Below are 23,798 nucleotides of genomic sequence, written 5' to 3'. Positions count from 1 at the left end.
AGAGTGAACACTTACATAACATGTAACAATAAAGGTTCAGTATAGGTAAATATCAAAGCTGTATATCATTTCAATATAGATATGTAACGCGGTATGTTTGCTCCGACATCACTACGGAGGATCGATGTAAGGAGGTATAGATAAGGTTAATAACGATAGCAACGATGGTAAATAGTAAACAATCAAGCGTATGTTTACACGTCACCGTGAATGGTCCGAGAATAAAAACATGCCAAACTCTCAACAACCGAGTTGTTGTGAGTGCTTTTAATTTCAAGATCGTCGAGATTAACGACCGGAAGCTCTGCGAATCACAGAATAATTAGCGCAGCAAGATGAACGACTGTTTGCCATGAATATTATGTATACTTGTGCTATTTGCTCTTGCGACCCCGGCGAGAGAGAAAACCGTGCAGACTGAGAGATAACTGGTCCAAGTGTGCAGATTTTTATAACCCTTCAACCGTTGATTGATTCCATTTGTTTGTCGCACTGTTTCGAAAAATCTTTCTTTGTATATAATCCTACTGATTATTGCGTCAATCGCACGTCTCGTTGCTAACTGCGGATTCTACGATCGATTCAAATCGGGCAAGTCAGTGATTATTTACTCTCTGCCAAGCTGTCAGAAGCGGTTGAAAAAATTCCACTCGAACGCAGGAGTTCTTAGGTCTATTAAATTTTTTGGTAAAATTCAGAACCTGAAGATACGTGAAATAGAACCATTTGACGTAAAATTGATTGAAAATTAATAGTCATTTCATTCCTGGATACGGGATCACTGTCTGGATCACATGTTACAATTTATAGGCCATATAAACTGATACCGAGTATTCAGATACCGAAAAATTGCGTGATTAATTACAGTGACTAAATCTTTGAACATGACTCATTAATGTACATGTAAAAGAGTCGTTAAACTTATCAGCTGCCTTATAAATCATCGATATTCATGGATCATATCGTGCGTAAGAGAGGAGAGTAAAGGAGTAGCCTTAACAGTACATCGCAGTAAAATTAGTTGGAGGATTCATCGTAATACACTATTGTACTATATTCTGTACAATAAAAAAAAGTTTATTTATCAGAAATGTGCATATCGCACAACAACAATGTCAAATGTGCCCAACTTTTATATTCAAGCAGCGAGACGATGCTTCAGCCATTCTTTCACGGACTCGTTAGTGTGGGCCACCGTGTCCTCCCTGTCCTCCAGGACCATCGTTAGGTCCTCCATGACCTCCGTGGCCTCCAGGACCTCCCTGGCCTCCCTGGCCTCCGGGACCGTCATTTGGTCCACCATGCTGTCCTCCCTTTCCATCGGGTCCATCGGGTGGTCCACCTGGTGCTCCCATTTCTCTTTCTGTTATCTGAAATGCGTTGCGATTGAAGGATTGTGACTTGTTTTTGGTTAGATTATGACCAGGGTGAACCTAGGTTTCAATTCTGTAGCTTTAGATACACTCATTTATCAAATTCTCACATGCAGAAAAGGCTAATTGTGAGTGGTTACCAGAAAAAACTCAAAAGGATCGAAAACTGTGCTGTTGACCAGTTTATGAATAAAATTAACGATATAACTTTGATATACTTGGGTTAATATTTCAGTTGCATGTATGGGAAAGTATGAAATCCATAGAAAAATTTTTACGCGTATGATGAATGAGGTAACAAAAACGTATGTAAGATTCTAGTACATTCTTCATTGCCACGGATGAATAAAGCCTGATTGAGGATAAATTCTTGAGTATTGAGGCACGGTGAAAAGGCTTCTAAGAAACAGTGATGAAATATAATTCGATACTTACTCTGCGGATTTCTGGAGAAAAGTGAAAAACTTGACTAGTTCGGTTTGCCTATCAGTCACCCGGCTCGGTATTTTATACCAAACCGTTATCTAGCTGCCCGTCGTTCGCTAATAATCGCTGATAAGATTAGCTTTCCACCACTTGTCGAATTTATATCTAGTTCACTTCCACGCCCTGTAGTGATCGAGCTCTAACCGAATGAGTCAAGTTTATTACTTATTTCGTCAAACCATCTTGATTGACGTCTCAATAATATTAACCTACATTATTTAAACGCATGTCTTAGTCGCGCAGTGCAAGTTTCTCATAGAGGCTGACGTCGATTAGACGGAGGATTAATTTTACCTCCGGCCATCAAAGCTTTTGGCGTTTTCAACTTTTGTTACGCGTCGGCTCAACTAAAAATGGGACAGTGTTGCCCAACGATAATTTGTTGTCCCGGACCTGGTAAGAAATTTATTCCATTTATCGACAATCATTGTTTTAAGATTGGACTCGAACTCCAGAAGTGATGTGTTTGTTCTATTTTTATATTTTTTTTTATTTTTTTCCTGCTGTAGAATTTTTATCACATCCCCCTTCCTCCTTCCACGCACAATTTTTAACGCCATTTAATGCCATACGAAACGGTCATCTTTGTAATCAGTTTTTCATTTCCACATGTGAAATTCGAAAAATTTTACTGCTTGGAATCTTCAGAACTTTGGATATTCCTCCGAAAACTAATAACAATTTACTTTTCAAACAAACTTGACTCATTTTCTATCGCTAAAACAGAGCCCTGTCCTGGCTGCTGCGGTCCAGGATGCCTCTGCTGCTGTGACCCTGGTCCCCCTCATCATGGAGGATGGGGACCGCATCCCCCAGGACCAGGAGGTCCCGGAGGTCCAGGAGGTCCAGGCTGGGGAGGGCCGGGACCCGGAGGCTGGGGACGGTGAAGATGACGCCACCGGAAAAGCCTTCCGGAGGCTTGATTAAACCTGCGTTCGAGTAGTGCCGCATAAATTGCAAGGAATATTCACTTTGAATGTATAATATGAAATCATTACGTCTAAATCTATTTATACATCAGGTAGTAGTCAGATCTACTTATTTATGATAATCACAACTCTGTTAGTTCCTTAATTTAGTCTGCTGAATAAGAATAAAAAACTTGAAAATCATTTCTGGCATTCTTTTTGTACCTCATATTTTATTAATTCCTACCTGCAATTAACCTCTCTTCTTCGTTTTAAACCATTGTTACGAGTGTTAATGTTACACATACGAGCATGCTTTGGCGACCGAAAAAATTATAGCAACTGCATTTGGCAAATGAAACCTCGGATTTGGATTTGGTATTGCTTATCGATTAGACTGGATGTTTTTCAATTAAAAATTCCGGAATATCAGACATGACGGTTGTTTGCTTATCTGAATTTACATTCAACATTCCTCGAACACGTAATCATATGTGATAATTTCGAGTGGTAATTATAGAAGTTAAATCTGATTACTAACAGCATAATTGTTGAATCATATCCACACTTGAGATTTTAAATGAATATGTACATACTCATTGCCAGACAAACAGACATGGTCTTCTGACTCATTCATTCCGGTTCTGGCTCTGATTTCTCATCTCATATCATATATATTGTACGTAATGCAATAACGGTAAAAAGAGTAAACATCGCACCGTGATTAGAAACATAATTTTTTATTATTACCAAGTGAAAATTAAAAAACCCGTTGTAGTAATCATTATTAATTATACATTATCTTAGAATTCCAATATGGATATACATATAAGATTATACAGAGTGATAGACATAGAATATTTCGTAACAAGGTGATTAGTGGCGGTGTGGAGGAGGTCCGTGATGAAATCCGGGTCCTCCTGGTCCTCCTGGGCCACCATGGGGTCCCCCTGGTCCCCCCGGTCCTCCGGGCCCACCGTGGGGTCCACCCGGTCCTCCCGGTCCTCCAAAGCCACCATGAGGTCCACCTGGACCACCATGGCCGCCATGAGGTCCTCCAGGTCCTCCGGGTCCTCCAGGACCGCCATGAGGTCCCCCAGGACCTCCGTGGTGTCCGCCATGGGGGGGTCCAGTCGGTTGTCCCATTATTGTTATTTTATCTGAACAAAAAAAAGTGTTGAGTGAGTTTAGTGGTGCTTCAATTTATAGAGTCCTGGCAGCTGTATTCTACCATCAGAAACTGCAACTCTTATTATGGGATTATCGAATTTTTTCACTGACCGATTGATTGGTTTCCAGACGATGCGAAATGTTGGGGCGCTGGTTTTGGGTTATTCCAGTGAGGTGTCCGGACCACAGCTTTATGCCAGCTCGATATCTGTGCCGGGGAATATGCTTGATAAGATTATCCTCCCACCACAAACTGCGTTATACCGATCGTACGTGTTTTCGACGTTCACGCCCTGCCCGAAACGATCCGGCGTCTGATTAGTCACTCAAGGTTGTGATGAATTTCGGTCAATATCTCTACTTGGAATTCATGGTTTATGACTATGCGCACTATTTGGTCGTAGTCGCGGGTGGGGGAAGCGATTACACGTAGCAAAAAAAATAAATAAATTTCTATCTTTAGCTGCCGGCTTCACGAATTTCAGAATAACCTCAGTGTTGGACAGTCCGTTGGTGTGCTGTTGTAAATTTACTTATCAACCTCAAAGTCCAGGTAAGAAATTATCTGGATATTCATTTCACGGTTAAACCACTTACCTCGAATCTTTCTGCGATTATTCCAGAGCTCGTAATCAGTGCTTGCTTCATTCATTTCCTTATTCGAACCTTTCAAGATGGGAGCTGTCTGTCCTGGCTGTTGTTTCGGACCCTGTTGTCCGGGGCCCAGAGGAGCGGGTAGTTGGGGCCCACCTCGAGGAGGACCAGGCGGACCAGGTGGTCGAGGTGGACCAGGTGGCTTCGGGGGACCAGGAGGTCCCAGAGGAGGTGGTCCTGGAGGAGGTGGACCTGGAGGAGGTCCAGGAGGGCGTTGAGAAGCACGAAAACCGCGTGATGTCTTCACGTATTTTACGTCATGCTTATTTATACTAGTGCCGAGAAAATTGTTTGAGCTATACTATGTTCACGACTTGTTTATAACCGCCTCGAATGTCACTGCCCTGGAGCATCATCCTAGTTTTTTTGTGAGATTCATCCAGTGGCCCTTATATGTTACATATTTTGAATAAAACAGTGTATTTGACGCCAATTTTGTTGTCCAAGTATTTTTTTCCTTCTCGTCCTTCGTTTCACCGGCCGTCGACAGCACGGATAGATATGGAAACTGTCGTATCATTTTAAACTAGATTAGGCTTTTGTAATCGATATTTTATCGCGCGATGCTTGATTATCACACCTCATGGCACCAAATATGGAACGGCTTATGTCACTCTTTTTGTCACCTTGCGTGGATTATGAGAAACAGATATCGAACAGAAAGAAGATTGAATGAAGTGGAACCGTTAAATTGATTGATCGATAAGACGGATAGAATTTTCGGAAAACATTGATATGCGGAGTTGCTGGACTTCGATGACTCTGAACAGACCTTCGATAGTGGAGGCGAGTTTTTTCGCAATTCGTAAAGCGCGCTTTCAACTTGGATTTATTTTTAGTTATTGAATTTGGAAACGAGTGAGAAATTTGCACTCTCGTATTAAACCGGTCAAGGACACGGCGTCAAATGTCGACGAGCTGTTACACCCGCTAGTAGTCATAACAGTATACATATATACATATAGATATATAAATATATATTTATAAGACGCTCGAGTTCTCGATCACTTAGAAAAATGATGTTGAATGATTGAGAAAAAAATTCCGAGACAAGGATATCATAATTTTTACGTATAAAATGCAATACATTTATTTGACTATTTTATCACGTCTTACATAACAGAGTTCAAAATTAACAATTTAGACATATTATCGTTATATTGACAAGAAAGAGAGGCGTTTAGTTTTCAATTCTAAACTCTTTAATGGGGGGGACCGCCGTGTCCGCCAGGACCTCCGTGTCCTCCTGGGCCACCATGGGGTCCTCCTGGGCCTCCGTGCTCTCCTCCAGGACCTCCGTGTCCGCCAGGACCTCCATGTCCTCCAGGGCCTCCGTGCCCTCCGGGACCTCCAGGACCATCATGAGGTCCACCAGGTCCACCAGGTCCACCATGTGGGGGTCCAGCTGGTTGCACCATTTTCGTATTATCTGAGGAAAAGGGTAGAGACTTAGCGTAAAGCTTGCGAGTCTTTTACGTATCGAAAAGTTGGTTAACAATTTATCCGCGATTGGGTAAATTTTACTCACTCGTTTTTGGGTCGCTGATGGGTTTAAACGCCGCAGAGTTGGCTTTTGGATTAGCCCAACTGTCAGCGGTCAACAGTTTTATACCGAATCGATATCTCTGCCCGCAATAACGTGCCGATAAGATTGGCCTTCCACCACCAACCGAATTCTAAATTCATCCATGCAATCATCCTTCGATTTAATAGGATTGAGCAGTAAATATGAGTAATTTAAGATTAGAAGGAATTTTCTCTGGTATCTTTAGCCAGAACTAGATTTTTTGGTACAAGACCCCGCCCAATATTTCATCGATGCGCCCAAAGTGGGGTGTTATAAGATCGACCTCTGCTTGCCCGTCATTTAAATTTCAGAATAGAACGCAGTTCTACTCAGTACCGAAAAGTTTGACTCTGTGAAAATTTGTTCTCCTCAAAATTCAGGCAAGTGATCGTTTTTGGGTGGGACTCAAAACTTGGAAGGATCAATATTTGGAATTGTCGATATATAGTAATATCATTCTAATCAGCGACACTTTCGAAAGCCAAAATTTCGGACAATCCATCTTCCGTCATTTCATTTTCACATGTTTAAAATCTCGACGTATCATCCATTCCAGATATTGATCCTTTCAAGGTTCGACCCTCATCTATCGTTCCTCATCCCCTACATTCAATTACAACAAATTCATATCATTCATCTTTTATTCCGCTACCATTTACCGTTTTCACCGCAAATTTCTTTCTTTGATAACCCGTAATTTTCAATTCTATTTATACCCTTCAGAAATGGGAGGCTTGTGCTCTTCGGGCTGCTGCAGTGATTCCGAGCCGACTGTCACGCCGGCCAGAAATTCGGCTGGCCCGTCTCCTCCAGGACCTAATGGACACGGAGGACCGGAAGGACCAGGAGGACCGGAAGGCCCGCCAAATTCGGGACCTGGAGGCCCAGGATGGCGATGAAAACGCGCCGCTTACACGCCCGATTTCAATCTGGAATCCTCCGGATGAATTGGGAGTGTGATCTCAAGTTTTCCCCGTGAACACATACCTGTTATACGTTTAGAATATCACATTCTGTGCACTCCTAACGGCTGACAAGAAAATATACTGCCATTTTTTGCGTAGCTTTGTTGTTGATATTCGTACTTTTATATTCGATCGGCTTTGAAGATGTTTTGATCGATTATCACACCGACATGACGCATTGAGAAAAGTTTGGACATCTAGGTGTGGCAAACCAAAATTCGGTAATCTTATCACCAAAGCGGTTATATTATCAGGGTTGATAAAATATTGATCTTGGAATGTCGATTCGCTCGTTTCTCCCGTCGTTCGCAAGAAAAAAAAAATATATAAATTCAGTATTCAAGGATTTCGAGTTATAGGTTTGCGCACTATGTTTGCATAACAGGATAGTAAAACACTATTAAGGAGGTCAGTGGGTTATACGGTATTTTGAAAAGACCTCCAAGCCTGTCACAAGCTCCTTAGTTTACTGCAAGCAAATATAGGCGAGCGAATGAATCGAAAATAAGAGACACATCCAGTCTTGGAGAAAAAAAAAGATGGTCACTCGATTGGCGAATGTTGGATCAGGAAAGGCGATCGCGATTGTTATACGGGAGACAATTTGCGATAGAAATTGCGGTCCTTGTACATCGGTATGAAATTGTTACTGTTATACCTTACAGAATGATAATTATTTCTACATCAAGACGTTTTTTCTACCTGTTCGTATCTAACGCTTCCTATGTACAAATACCGGGGAAGTATTTACTTTGACATTTGTCGAAGTACAAAGGCACGATGTCTCGATTTTGTCGTTATGCCAAAGTAAACTGGATAATTGTGTAAAAATGCTTCGAGTTTGAGTTATAATACGCAATGTCTGCTCGGCACGCGGTTTCAGGAGAAGCCAGGAGCCTCGCCATTAGTTACACAACGAGAGTCACCGGAATAAAGGGACGTGATTATCAACCTAAATCGCTAGCATGAACTCATATTTTTATAACTGTTATTCGAATTATCTATGTTCCCACTAGCTTTCAACTTCTAAACAGGAAATTTGTACCGGAGGGTTTACCCGGCTAATATTAAACCATTTCAAAATCATCATTTCCGTTGTTGAACCTTTGTTCTTCGAAGTTATTACGTGCATTAATTAAAATCGGCGATCAATTTCTCAACTATGCAAAAACATCGTATCTATATGTATATTAGAGTAAGTAATTTTCCTCAGCATTTGCATTCGACATAATATTCTTCCATGAATAATCGGAAACGTCAGATTCGTTATACAAGTTTCGAAAGAAATTTATAACGCAAATATACCTCATTATAAGACGCAATTAATATATACCTACCTGCGTTGTGGTCGACTATAATGATTCAGTGTCTTAATATAAAGAACAAAGGCCAACCGGGTATACGCGATCGTATTATCTCCATCGTACAGCATATAATATATGTGTATCTTACAATAACAATAATAAAAATCCACGCCATCCTTATCTGTCAAACGTTGACAGTACGGCGCGGATGACGATACCTACGTTGCAATAATATAAACAAAGACATAACTAAACGAGTATTATACATGTATATATGTGGAAAAAATACATGTAGAAAGAACAGTCGATAAGTTCTCAAAGAATTAACATTGTTGGATGAATGTTATCCCTTCGGTGTTTTAAGTTTATAATAATACAGATAAAATGTCATTTTTCTACAACGAGAATAATTTTACAGCTAAAAAAGACATACAGTCACTAAATAGATCTAAAATATTTTATGACACAAATGTTCAACACATTTTTATAGTAAAATTACCGATAAAATGTATACGGGGGTAAAAAAAATTTCAACAATATTAGAACTGTTTTCGAGACTGTAATTAACAACTATCAAATGTACGACTTATTCTATACCTATATTGACAAAATCTTATCCATTATAGTTCACTGTTTTTCTCTCACAATCAAAAATACGAGTATAATAAAATTCTAAAAAAGCACTTTGGACCAATCATACATATGTGCATTTAAAACTAACCAGAGTTTATCCATAAAAATTTTCAACTCATCGCCTCAGTTCCTGATGACATGGGCGGGAACCGCATTTGCCGGGGGTGCCGAGGGGGCACCATAGCTGTTTCCGGGTTCCGAGGGTGGCTGGTTGGGCCCCTGACTGCAGGGCTGCAAAATCGGCTGGCAAGGTTGCGGCTGCGGTGGAGGAACGTAGGCCCAACCGGGCTGTTGAACGTGGTGGGGCGGCGGCCCGGGCCAGCCGGATGGGCCCATTTCATAGGGCGGGGGTGGGGGCGGTGGGGCCCATCCGTGGTGGACGTGGTGGGGCGGTGGGGGTGGGGGTGGGGGCCAGTGATGCCCGGGGGGTGGGGGCGGTGGCCTGATGAGGGCGTGAGCGATGCCGCGAAGCAGATGATCCATGACCGTTGAGTTTTGTTTTCTTTTTCCTATCTCCGTACCTTTTATCGCGTGATTAATTTCTCTTTCAACTTGGTACGAGTACGAGTATTAATTTGTTCGCAGTATTTATTATAATATCAATGCAATTAGTATGGTATTTATACAGTTTTATATATCGGCGTATCGGTCTCGATGCAAGACTACACAACCCGTGGCACTGACGCCTCGTTACTAACCGACCTATCTTTGAGGCAATGATTTATCGAAAGGCCGAGAATCTTATCGCCTTGTTTTATCGACGGGATATTTAGCTGGGACTGATCAGATTATGCGCACGTTCAACACCGATGATTTCATCCGGAGTTTTTGGAATTTTGCATCGTATCTACGATTAAATTATTGTTTTTATTTTCTTTTTTTTTTTCATTCATTCCCAAATCTTGTGTCGATAAATATAACCACGCATACTTTTTTGTTCATTCTAAACAATTATACCGATCAATTCGATCAGCGATTTGGTATTGAGGTCAAGCAAATCGGTTCAAACGATCTTTTTTTTATCGATCGATATGCGTACGCCGTGTATATAGATTTGAGAGAGAAATGTTGTGAAATTTCGGCCTCAATTCGGGGGATAATTTTTATCGATTCCTTTAATATAACCTATAGAATACGATTCGCAATTATTTAAATAATGTAAAAAATACACATACAAGCTACTTCCGTCTGTAAGTAGAATTCGGTCTCGTTTAGCTGAAATTGGATCACTTTAACCACGCCAAGTACACATACTGCAATTGAATGATAAATTTTCGAACGATGCATCGAACGGCATCGCAGCTGCCTCGATATTACACCCGGACGTTGAACGTTGCATGGTTACGTTACAATATTGCTGGAGCGTTGCCAAGCTGTCTGGAAGTGCGATGCGTGCGTCGCGCACGTTTAGAATCGAAATAAAAATTCGCGATACGGTGCGATTGTATATACATACATACACCTATATATGTATATTAAATGCGTACGAAGGAGAGAAGAAAAGAATAATGCGAAATAAAAATGTTAAGAAATTGCGATAAGTGATAAGCGCGATACGGGACGTAGGAGTGTGTCACACACTTCTCGACCGCACGCGGCATACATATATATATATATATGAATATATATATGTATATATATATTCAGATACTGCGTCATATATAATATATTCGCTTAATTAGCATCGTCGCGACCTCGCTACTTGTGCGTGTACTTGTAGCAGACGCATGATGCGACGGATTATAAATTGCGCCACGCCGGGCGATTTAGCTGATTGAATTTAACCTGAATCGAGATTAAATGCGCAAATGTTATTGTTGAAAATAAAAATTTTATGCCTAGCTTTTCATCGACGTCGTATTAATGCATAATATAACGTAATCAGGCTCGCTCTGTTTTCTAATTATTATTACGATCTCCGTATGTGAGTCTTTTTATCGTATTTTCTTTACCCTCTCCCTCAGCATTGCGCAATCGAACGATTAATTGATAATCCAGTAATATCCGCACGTGCGCACATCCATAAGACGATATGCAGTTTGCGGTAAAAATCAAACGACGATCATTCGCAGGTTGTGCAACCCGTTTGCTCACACGCAGGCACATATCATATTGTTATTATTTTATACCGTAGCTACATATATGTACATACATCGGTCGATTGATTCTTTGCGGCTATGAAGACGAGGACGAAGACGACGTAATTTCTAATCTAAGTTAAAGCTCCGCGTGTAGTGCGGGTTGATAATAAATGAGAAAATTAACCGCAGAGAACATCTGCACAGTGTGAAACGGTTGTTTAATGCGCCGCACTAATAAATCTTATCGTATCACTGGCCATATTGTTATTACAAAATAAAACTACCAATATCAAATCTACGTGCGTGCATTTACACATCGTATACCTGCACAAACGTATATGTATGTATATACATACTAATGCAAATTAACGCCAAGAGTGCTTATCGCGAATAATAATACTTTTCGCTAGTAGTCTCATGTATACTTCACGGATGTGCAGTTCGCGTATATATTTATATACACATATATATATATTATTTGCATGCACACGAGCAAAGAACGAACTCTCCTTTAAATACGCAGTTAACCGTGCTAATCACTCTGCACAAGTGCATGTACGCAGATAATATGCATATTACAGAGGCGCGCATTTGATGGGAATAATTTGTATCATTTCTACACACACACACACACACGCGTTATAATATTATGGATATAATATATATTACATATGAATTTATATGTATTGTTCTTTCAAATATTTTCATTTCTTTTTCGTGTCACTTTATATCAGCTTCGTTTCCCGGAAACCAAATTTTTTCAATTATCGCTTATTATACCGCAGTGATAAGCTCTATTCGAAGAAACAACCCCCCCTCCCCCCCCCCCCCTGCCGCTGGTTGGTTGGTCGGTTCACCATTGTATTATTATTTCATAATATTTCATAATACCGCGCGTGTGAAACTTATAACCACACGTTATACGAACTTTGATCGATATATCAACACTTCCTTAACTTATTAATTAGGTTAGCTAGAACTACAAAGGGACTAATTGTTAATAGTTTTACTCGGATCATTGGCTCTTTCTACGACGGTCCTTCGTGACTTAACGATGTTATGATATGTATAATGTATCGATTCAGATGCTGAATCGAATTACGAGGTATTTGTTTATTAAATACCAAAAAAAGTAGCTGTCAGTCATTGAAAATGGACAATTTATATACGATCCAATGTCACCTTGCATTGCAAATTGAAATTTCTTTTTCACTACGATAACGTTATAGGTATAGTTTTTTTTTTTTTTTACATCAAATTTATATAAAGTTTATATTCAGTCTGAATCAATTCTAATTGTAAGCTTCTGTTTCTCAAGTAAATTTTTTCGTTTTTTGATTCCATAGGTTGGCTAAAATAGTTGGAGACATAAAATCCAAGAGATTTGACGATGAGGAATTAGGGATGCGTTCTCGTCGCCCCTGCATAAAGGGTAAATGTAAAAGTAAAAGGTACAATAACCCTCGGTGCGAGGAGTTCTAAAGCGAGTTGAAAATCGTCCCGATTCTTTACGATGAAAATAATTTACGATCGACGCACGTGTGCGTATTAAAGCCACGAGGTGAAAGAGCGTTATTTTCGAGGAGAGCCGGGGAATCAAGGGTTTCCAGTGTCACGATTCCCGGAACCCTGAGAGACTCTGCCCCCCGCACGGCGACGACGTAGTCGAGGAAGAGGAGGCCGCCCAGAGGAGGAAGAGGAGAGGCCAAAGCGCCAAGGCCAGAAGCAAAAGCTCGGAAAGAAACAAGGCTCACGTTGTCCCGTCGATGCGCGATACCCTCGATAATGCCGAGAGATGATTACGACGCGATGTGATTTCTTCCGCGACGCCTCATCGCCGTTTGGCCCTATCACAAAACGCTCATTGTTCACGAAACGTGTCAGCCGCGTGTCCGAAACCCTATCGAAACGTGTCAAAATACGATCCTCAGTTCCGCTGTGCAGTGTGCGTGTCAACGAAATCAAACACATCGGACAAAAAGAAAAAAAAGAGAGACAGAGAGAGAGTGTTTAAAATAGTTAGGCTAAGGTCCGATGGACAAGTTAGACAGACACTCATCGCGGTGCTCATGCCAAAATGGTTTATAATTTATACTCTTTTGGATATAAAAATTGTTTGATTGGCAATGAAAAAAAAATTTACAATATGAAACGTTCTTTCACAGTAACAAATCTTCTATGGCTGACCGCAGACGGCGTTAGTTCGTAATGAGAAGCTCAATGCAAAGTAGTTAGGCTAAGGTCCGACAAGTTAGACACATGTGTGTACGAACGTCCTCTCTATACAACAAAACTTCTATGGTCGACGCAAACCAGTGTCAATTCGTAATCAGACGTTCAGTGTAAAGAAATGTAAAAGTCTACCATTCGTTAATACACAGACAGACGGGCGAGTAAGAATTTAAGCGATAACACAAGAGAAAGAGAGAGAGAGAGAGAGAGAAAAAAAATGGAACTCTTTACGTTCGACATTTTTATTTCAATGGATTGATGGTCCTTCCTTACATTCGGGCTTCTGATATCTACCTATCCAATGCCCGAATGAAACGTTACAGCTTTACTCGGCGAGATTCAATTCGATTTTGACAGGGTCATTGTAAAACCTCTCGGCAATTTAATACCGAAGCGAATTCCCGCATAACCTTGTCGACGGTTCATCCGAATCCACGTGTTATGTCATTGTCAGTGTTATGATATTGTTACGTAAGCAATCCGCGTGGATTTGGACAATTTAGGCAATGAGGAAATGCTCGGTATCGCAGAGATCTGCGAGAGTTGCAGCCTCGTAAAACTTGTATCACGTGTTATATATATATTTTTTTTTTCCGTAAACAATGTTTTCAAGATCGTTTAAGCGTCCCGCTGACAAATTCTCTCAACACGTAAGTTGAAGTGAGTAAATGCAATTCACCGTCAATATTCGCGCACTCGAGCATGATTAATTGGGATTATCTTCCCCGGACTTGTAAAGATTTTGCGAATCCAGTATAACTATTTGCCAATCAATTCGCCCAAGAATCCCATCGCTTTTAACCGCAACCGCGAAATCGTGTGTCTAGCAAAACGGATATGCATATTCGCACTCCGTTCTCTGGTCCAGGGAATGTATCATGTATATTTATCGAGTTTGTTTATTTATTTTTTTCCTTGCTTTTTTCAATCCGTGAATCATTATCGCCAGGTGGTAAATGCGTTATACATATATCTATAGTCAATGTGAAAACCGCAAGAGTGACCTTGCGAATATATAAAATTCACGGCGATTTCCACACACCTTGAGAAATCGCGAACAGTTACGACTGACTTTGCCGCCGTGTTGCGAAATGTAATCGCCATGCACACAGCGCGCTGACTGCTGCTTGCCTGGCCTTGTACTTGAACCGTACCTGCGGTAATAAAAAGTGCGTCTCTTTTTAGTACCTGGCTGGAAATGCATGCATCGCGGTCGCTTTTGCTACAAACACAAACATGGGTGACAAGTTGTGCATTCAATTGCACTCCTGGATAATAATTTTAATTATTTGCAATTGCAAATCGGTGTCAAATTGACGAATTAATTATGACGATGAATTTCTCTGTAATTTTTTCACTCATTTCGTAAAGTTATGTAAATTGATCAGCCAATTTGATCGTCTGTTTCTCATTATTTCTGACACTGAGTCACATCTTCGACAAATATTAAAAGTTCACCGAGAATTATACAGTTTTTGAAATTCTGATTTGTGATTAAATTGATACATCGCATCGCTAAATCATTGTCAAATATTAAATAGTTTAGTATTGCACTGATCAATAACGATTTTGATCAATAAATAATCAGTATTAAATTCACTGTTTGACAAAAATCTGTTTCAGTAAATTTGTGAAAATTTATATTCTCATCAAAACAAACCATCGCATGTAACACTAAACACTACGAATCAACAAATATTCAATAAAAATTAAAAAAAATAAACAAACCAATATTTCATCTATAGTTTAGAATTTGATTATTACTTTCGCAAAATCGTACAGAAAACTTATGTCAAAGTACTAAAAAGAAAATATTAATTATGTAAAAAACGTATTCCTGCATACATAATACAACATATAAGTTACAGCCTTTAAAATTTCACATGCACGGGGTTGGCTGCACTGCACGTGCAGAGCGATTCAGTTTGCGAGATAAATTTTATCTCCAGCCACACTTAAGGATTGGTAATGATACATTGCACGTACAAGTTGGCTATAATATACATATATTTAATACGCATACTCCGCACACTTGTTCCAATCTCTGTGTGTAGGTATAATGTTAAATGTATATATTAACACATCACACACACTCACATCTATACATATATATGTATAATATAAATTACAAGCCGCGATGCAAAACTCTAGTCAATCTTCTCGCACGGCTCCATCAAGGCCGCGTTCTGGGCCTGACTCCGCCCCCCTCCCCCTCTTTCCCCCTCATGGGCCGAAGGCCCACGTCCCTCTTTGGGACCGGAGAACAGCTGTTCAACGCGAGGTGCGCGTGTCTCTCTGCGCGTACATGCGCGAACGCGAGCGAATGCGAGCGAATACGCTATCTGAGTTGTACATTAGATAGCAGCTTCCTGGTGACCTCGAGAGTCGTTGCCGCTGTCGCCCGCTTGTCTGTCTGTCCGTCCGTCTGTCATCGCGCTGCTTGACCATGCTTTTTAAAAACCTCGCACGATCCGTATGGAAGAGAGGTTGGAGAACGCTTGGAAAGTATTATAAGTACATAAAGTGTATAATTTGTTAATATTATTATATTGCGATACGTGGAAGCCAAGCCCAGCGATACCTACTGACTTTGTCGGGATTCTCCTCCTTATCTTCTTCTACATCTCATAGTTTTACGATGATGAAGGGATTATGCGACTTTGCACGATTAGACGCAGCGTAGTTACGGTTTATTGGGAGTTTTAAAAGTTTTTTTTTACCAAATTGGATTGTAATTGGGAAAAACATGTTTTGGAAATTTCTTTTTTTCTGTCTTCTTATTTTTTATTTTTTTTTCTCTTTTCAGTCTATTTAGGCCTACGTGTTTCCATTGCCAATTGTCTAATCACTTTTATCGGTGGTTTATGTCACCATGCATCGGTCGCACTGTTTCTTGTAAATACATACTAAGCTGCACCCACGCCTAAGCGTACGGAGAACGAAGAGGTTTTCTGAGGCAACCGATGTTTACCCGGTTACTGATCAAACATGACGAAACGGGTGTTTCCTTGCTTGGGAAAAACACGGTTTACCAAAAGAAAGGGAAAAGAATGAAATAAAATAAACATATACCTTGAAAGTAAAAACAGCGGTACGAGCAACAATTTTCGTTTTCCACGAAACGAGGTGATAATTGTTTGATTTGACTGAAAAATATTTGAGGCAAATGATGACTGTTTTTTTTGTTTTTGTTTTTCTCTCTCAGACCAAATTCATTATCCGGTGTGGATTTAACGAGTCCTTATTCATTGTAAATTACACGCAATGTGACGAGTCACAGATATTTCTTCACCTTCAGTTGTGTCGACATATTTTTTCCCTCCTCCTCGTCCTGTCGTATTATTTGTACAGTTTAGAGCGTTCTTCTACCTGTGGAAGACCACCATGTTTGATTTCAAATCTCTCTCGGAGATTCGAACTAAGTTAGTTTGACAAGGATTGCATCCTGCCCGCATTGATTTTCGATTCTACGTCGAACTTCGGAACGCCTTTGACTTTGACGACGTCGGGAGAACCGCAGATCGTTTCAGATTCCCTAAAGTTTCTACAGGGATGCCAATCACCGCACGATATCCTGCAAGTGGAAACTTGATCTACAATTCGCGCAGCACCTCAAACGACATACGATTCGTGGATCAAGATGCAACGTTGTCGAGAATGAGGCGCGTTCTGCTTATTATTACTTATGCTCCTCGGCGTTTTTCATCTCGTATATTTTTCGTCCCGGGTTGGTTTTTCCCTCTTCTTGTTTCGTTTCGTTTCGTTTCGTTTCAAGCGCCACTCTGTCGACGCAGCATACACGATGACATTTCCGAGCCCGACTGCCCTTTGATATACACTCAAACACTGACGTCGCGTTAGCGTCCGTGAGCATCGAGAGGAACGCGTAGATAGGATCATTGGATGCTGCGAAGAAGGCACAGTAGAGATGGCCTGTGGAAAACGAGCTCGTCGTCGTCGTCGTCGTCGTCGTCGTCGTCGTAGTTGCGGAGCAAGAAGCTTCGGCTCTCTGAAGCTGCGAACCGATGGCGGACATGTGCTTCGCACGTGTGTTTCACTGCCTCGAGAAGAGGCCAGCTTCCTCGCGTTCTTGGCCAATATTATTAATGGTGTACATGCATGTTTGCCAGGCAAAAAGAGGAAGACGATTAACGACGACGAAGAAGAAGAAGAAGAAGAAGAAACGAAAATAGGAGCTGCCAGAGTGGAAAGCGTGAAAAGCGAGAGTCACGAGTTGAAGAGCCCAGGCGTCATGGCCACAAGAAGTTTAATAAGGACAATAGTTCGATTTTTAGCCGCTAGCCGCAGCACCGTCGGTAAGGTAGGGAATCATTAATGATCGCTACTGATCTAGAGTTCTTAACTCTATGCACTCAGTGCAGCGTGTTCCCTAGGTTTTCGTTAATCGTATTGCTTGAAAACTAGGGGAATAAAAGTTGATGAGGACCCGTCGAAATTCAGAAAGAACTCAACTGTTCCCCAAAGCAAACGCTCTCTTTTGTTTCGTGGTGGGTAGAAAAAGTACCTCCCCCGATATCGGCCATTGATCCTTACCGTCTAGAAGCGATAAAATGTCAAAGTCCCGGTTAACTTCGTTTTTCGTTCGCGCCCCGCGTTTGCAGATCTTCGGCATCGTTTCTCCGGCTTCGTTAGACCGTTGAGAGGAAATCATCGCTCGGCATCTTCTCCCCTCCTTCCTCCTCCTCGTCTTCATTCCTCGTCTCTCCAAGGATATCACCTGCCAGTTTGAACGCCTCTGATCCGCACCTGCGACCGGCTTACGTCCTTCGTCGGCGTCGGCAGCGATGACGAGATCCGAGTCGGGCCCCGTTCATCCCTCGAGCAAAAAGTCGCTGATCAGCGTCGGCAGGTATCAGATGCTCAGGGTCCTTGGCAAGGGGAACTTCGCCCGCGTCGAGGAAGCCGTTCACACTATCCTCAACGTCAAGGTGCGCATCCGTATACGCTTGTTACGCTATTTCACAAGCGTGTACTTACACTTGCCTCTTTTCCACGACCCTTTTCCATCGCCAATTGGACCGACTGTCTTTCAAAGCGCGTTTTTCACTCTGCGAATCACGTCTCACGCGATCCACACGCCGGTTTCTTACCAGCTTACTTGACGTTCGTGGATTCTGAGTAGTTACAGGCTGCATACGCACAAAATTGGAAACGTTGAACAGATCTAGTGTTCAAATTTTTCACCGGATATACAAGTTTTTTATTTCGATCGGTCTCAACTAAGGAAGAACATCACGGATTCCCTGTGACTTTTTTCACAAGGTATACGATATTTCATAAGCTTTGAAAATATGTATACAATTTTTTTCAAAAATATTGGTTTATAATCAGTGCAGATATTTACGATAATGTTAAGCAATTCAATTTCAATCTTTTAAAAAATTTCAGTTTTTCTTCTTACCTAAATTTAACCTGTCTTTCTCACAATCTTGATAAAACTGGATTTTTCTAAAAGCTTATGAAATTATGCACAACTTTGGAAAAAATCACATGCATCGATAGATTCTTTCCACAGTTTTGGCTGATCGAAACTTGAAAGTTTGATGAATCTAACATTTCGTTTGAATTTGATTCGGTACTGATTCGTTCCATTAGAAATTGCATGATTTCTCATGGTCCCAGCGTTTGATGATTTCAATGGAACCCAAAGATGGCAAACCATATGTAAAAAGACGTTTTTGACTATAAAAATCAAAGCCTCAAAGTTGAGTGCAAAGCTCTTGCGAACGGATACGATTTACCGAAAGGAGTTTCTCTCTGTAGAATAATAATTCGACTTGACCCAGATCCCGGGTAGGGATTCCGTAGCCAAGCAGCCGCGGCTTGTTCCTTCTCTTGGTCTTCGTGTCGTATGCTTATAACCATAAGCCACCATACTCCTCTTTGGAGAGCACATGGTGCAACTGCAGCTAGAATTCGAGCACGTGTAGCGTGAGATATGTAATCCGACACGTGTTTCGTGAAAGCTGGACGTCAGTGCGTTACCGCTGCTGTTAGTTGCACGGATATAATAGCTATCCGTTTGTCGGTTGATCGGTGGTTGCCAGGTTTGAAATTCCGTAGCTCGAGCCATGAAGCTGGAGTAAAGAAGATCCTGGAGGGTCTGAAAGGCAAGAAAGAATGAAAGAACGAACGAACGAAAGAAAGAAAGAAAGGAAGGAAGAATCATTTGTGCGGTAATTATCGTCGTCCCTTCGACTAAGGGAAACCCTCCAGAAATGTCGCCGTAACATACCGTGGTGGAACGAAATGGCAATCGTAAAACTCGACTAGGGCCGTTATAGTTGAACCGTTTTTCTTTCTTTTATTTGCCTTCTCTTCTTCTCTCGCAACGTTTTCCATAGCCTGCACTTAAGTTACCTGCGGAGTGACAATTGGACGCCAAGTCTTCGGTCCCTGAAACCATCGTACGCAGGTGAAGATTTCCTCACCGTAGAAAAGCGGCAACTTTTTTCGAAGAGGTTATATATTATCGTGCCTCGTGTTTATACGACCTGATTTTTCCTACTTTTTCTTTTCGTCTTTGTATATATAGTTGAGAAAAATATTTTCACCCTATTATTATCGTACATCATTTTAACTTTATTTCTCTGCTGCCACTTTTTCTTCTTCGTTTTTTTCTTCTTCTATATCGTTTCTCTCTTCTCGTTATCATCTGTTTATGAATTTTACCTGCGTCATGTCACTCGTTCTCGAATAACTCAGGGACATTTTACTCGTGTCTCGAGTTCGTTACGGTCTTTGAAGCTTTTTTGTTAGTCTCATATTTTTTTCTCCAATTTCGAGTTTAAAAATCACGCGTAACTTTCCGCAAAGCCGAATCACCGATCTCGTCGTCTCCGATTTCTCGCGAAGTAGGTAGCAACAGTTTTTCTTTCACGTTGCACCGACACGTAATTAAATCAAGAACGATACGGAGTTGAGAAAAAAGGAACAGAAGCATAAACGAGAAAAATAAAAGCAGCTGCGCTCGAAAGAACAAAACGCCGCGTTTCGAACGTGTTCAGTTGCGTTATTACTCACGGCACAAAGAGCTCAAGTTAGGCTGGAAGGTCGCTGCGATGCAGTTACTCAACGCATTCATCATGAACGTGTGTTGCACTCGTTCCTGCGTCTGAGGCAGGGTCCAATCCTGCTCGAGTATCAGCCCTGAATAATAAAAGCGGTAAATAACAATTATGTAAGGCTAAAAAGAGAGAGAATTATATGCCGTTCGATTAAAATGAAACCCGGAGCATTCGATCCGTCAGTAAAAAACTCGTATGATTTCCATGATATCCGAAAGGATTAGTTGTTTACACTCTGCTTGGATACGTTATATATACATATATATGTATGTATGACGTTGGAAAACATTGATACAACAATTGCTTGAAATCGTCAAATATTGAATATTATATATTGGCTACCATCGATCCCAAATTTTCAAATTCATATCAATCGAACAGCATTAAACGATGTTTCGTTAAAAAAGCGTATCAAACGCACCGTGAAACTACTGTTGAGTTCTGATTACTGGGAATTCAATGCCGAATAACCGATTTTTGAAGAACCGATTTAATATTTTGGATTATTAGATTAAACACGCCTGAACCATCGCGAGTTTTTTTCATCAAGTTATTTTATTCCATGCAAAGGTCTTTGAGACAGAAACATTCAAACGATTGTCACACATAGTTTATCAATAATTTTGTAAATTTTGAAATAAATTACTTATAAAAAGAATTTTTCTTAATCCCGATAATTTCGAGATTGCTTTTGCAACGAAATTATATTTTGTTTCTCATACTTTGATGCCTTTTTCAAATGATTGAAATGTCGAACGGTTGAAACTTTTTTGAGAACCGTAAGAAATGGACAAAGTATAAACAAACATATTTGGATATATTCAAACCTCCATAAAAGCAGAAAAAAATGAAAAACTTTTGGACGCTGCATATAGTATATGACCTAAAAAAAAATCAATCAACCAACAAAAAAAAAAAAAAAATAAAAAAAAAAAAAACGGAGTTCGAAAAGCTCTTTTACTTGGCACGCGTAATGCCGTTTACACACACTATAAGCATGCATGCTCGCGGTTCGAGTGGCGCAAGAGAATTCTCCATCCCGTCGCATCCGACTTTGTTTATTCTTCGACAAGTTCACACCGGTCGCCCTGAGAAATAGAAAATAAGGTTAAACAGATGGTGGAGGTGGAGGAGGAGGAGGAGGAGGAGGAGGAGGAGGAGCCGTTGCGGTGAGTTTAAAGAGCTCTGCGGAGGACACGAAGAGGTTGTGCCAAGGCGTAGTAATATTTGAGGTCTGGTCTCGGCCGCCTGCAGGATGAAGGAGGATAGGAACGAGAAACGAACGACGAAGTAATCGCGTCGCTGCCTATCGGCCGAGATAGCGATGTAGCTGGGAGCGCAGGTTTCGTTGCGTGCGTGCCTGCGTGCCTGCGTGTGCGTAATTCACGCGTGCGGTGTGCTTTCTTCGCCGCATGCCGCCAGCTGATACCTGCACGCGTCAATAAACACGCATTGTGTGTACCTACCTTATACCCGCAAGCCTTACACGCTGCATGCTGCACACCGATGATCGTTATACTTCGGCGAGGGTGGGGGTGAAATAAAATATAGAAAGATCGAAAATCGAAGGGCCACAATATCGAATCCTTGAAGAAACAAAAACTCGATATAGTTTAGAAATTGGAAAATTTTTGAAAGTCGAAAAATGGAAGGGTCAAAAATTGTGAATGTGAAATTGTAGAATCGTCAGAATTCTTCTAGATAATATAGAATCGTATACAGATTCTTGAGTTTGTTGTTCCATGTCGTGATCTTTGTATGTTTTGTCTTTCTGTATTTCGAATTTCCATGTTTTCAATTTTCTGTACTTCAATATTCCACATTTTGAAATTCTACTAATGAGGTGAGAGAAGTTACAATGATTTTCATGATTGCCGTAAGGCTTCTCCCAACAATATTTCTTCAACGCTATCATTCAACGTTTTCGAGTGATTCGGAATCGTTTCCAACGATTTCAGTTATCTAGATTGATTCCTCGATATATTTCAGTTTGAATTTATTTGATTTACAATTCCATTTCCAACGGTTAAATTTATGACTTTCTTGAGTGAGTGGCCTCTCGTTTTATCCGCAGGGATTTACGACAGTTGTTATCCTGGTCCGTTGTTAGGTATATAAACGTGAAAGAGGAATCTTTTTATTATGAAAACATTCGGAAGACCTCATCTTCCGAATAACTTCAAGATTGACCAGATATAGTCAACAAACTGCAGACAAAATTGCTATAAAGACCGGAAATATTGAGTGGAAGAAAAATTTGACGTAATTGCTTATCAGACTTTCATCTGATTCCGACAAGCTGTTTCATGGAATTGCGGATATGAAAAAATATGTTCACCGAAAGACAATTAGCGAGTGATGAAATATTGCTATTCCGGGTATACGAATGAAGAATTCTTATCGCAAGAATCGATCTGTGATTCGTTTTTTTTTTTCTGCAAATATTTTCGACGTAAAGGAGAATAAAAAATTTCACCGATATATGGATGGTATGAATAATAATGATTAAGGAATACAAAAAGAGAAAGAGAGAGAGAGAGAGAAGAAAAAGCGTAAGTAATGTCTAACCCGAAAAATCGGAATGGGTTTTTGTATACCTGCAGTTCACAAGTGCCGCACAATTATAAATGATTCAAAGATGAAGGTATATTACGGCAGGAAGAGGCGGCAGAGGTCTTTGATGTCGTAACGGAAAGGCCAGCAGCTGATAAATACCCGAGTGGATATCTTTATTCAAGCTCTCACAATATCGGTCGATACCTGGAGCCATGAACAGCCGCCACATGGAATATCGACTGTTCGATAACCGAGCCGCGGTTCCCGATTGATCATCTTCTGTGAAAACAATTTTCTTTTCCTTTTTCGCCTCGAGATCAGATGGGCACGAGTGTAAACGGTGATTATGCAACTGAATTCAGGTTCGATTTCTTCGCGTCGCAAGAAGACTCTTGTTCTGCAGCTGCAGGAACTGATAAGGTTACACATAGTAAAGAGATAATTGCAAGTCTCGCTGCAAAGGAGAGCGGAAAACGAGCTACAACAACCAAAGAATATATCAAGGTGTAAAAAAGATTGTCTGAAAGTCGATAATATCATTCTGAAAACATTCGGCTTGGCACTTGACGCACTTGTTAAACGAGTGGCCTAACAAATTCAACGCTTTTAGATAAGAACGTCGCCTTCCCTCATGCATTAAAAAGCTTATCGTAAAGTCTATCGAGACTTTCGAAAGCCGTATATGTGTAATGATCGAAGACTATAGAGCAGCTAGCAGCTATAGTTGGATGACATCAGAAACCGTGACAACATCAGCAGCAACGATCCGATCGTTCTTCCA

General features: G+C 40.8%; 1 long non-coding RNA gene across 1 annotated transcript; it reads right to left on the bottom strand.

Moving 5' to 3' along the window:
* Positions 1 to 1,056: 1,056 nt before the first annotated feature.
* LOC124415954 lies at positions 1,057 to 2,023 on the bottom strand. The gene is made up of 2 exons (XR_006930745.1): positions 1,809 to 2,023; positions 1,057 to 1,370 (listed from the first exon to the last, which is right to left on the bottom strand). It is a non-coding gene; the product is annotated as an uncharacterized LOC124415954 (long non-coding RNA).
* Positions 2,024 to 23,798: the final 21,775 nt, after the last annotated feature.

The sequence above is a fragment of the Diprion similis genome, chromosome 2 (assembly GCF_021155765.1).
Source record: "Diprion similis isolate iyDipSimi1 chromosome 2, iyDipSimi1.1, whole genome shotgun sequence".
In the NCBI taxonomy this organism is placed as follows: domain Eukaryota; kingdom Metazoa; phylum Arthropoda; class Insecta; order Hymenoptera; family Diprionidae; genus Diprion; species Diprion similis.
This window is presented reverse-complemented; position numbering and strand designations above follow the sequence as displayed.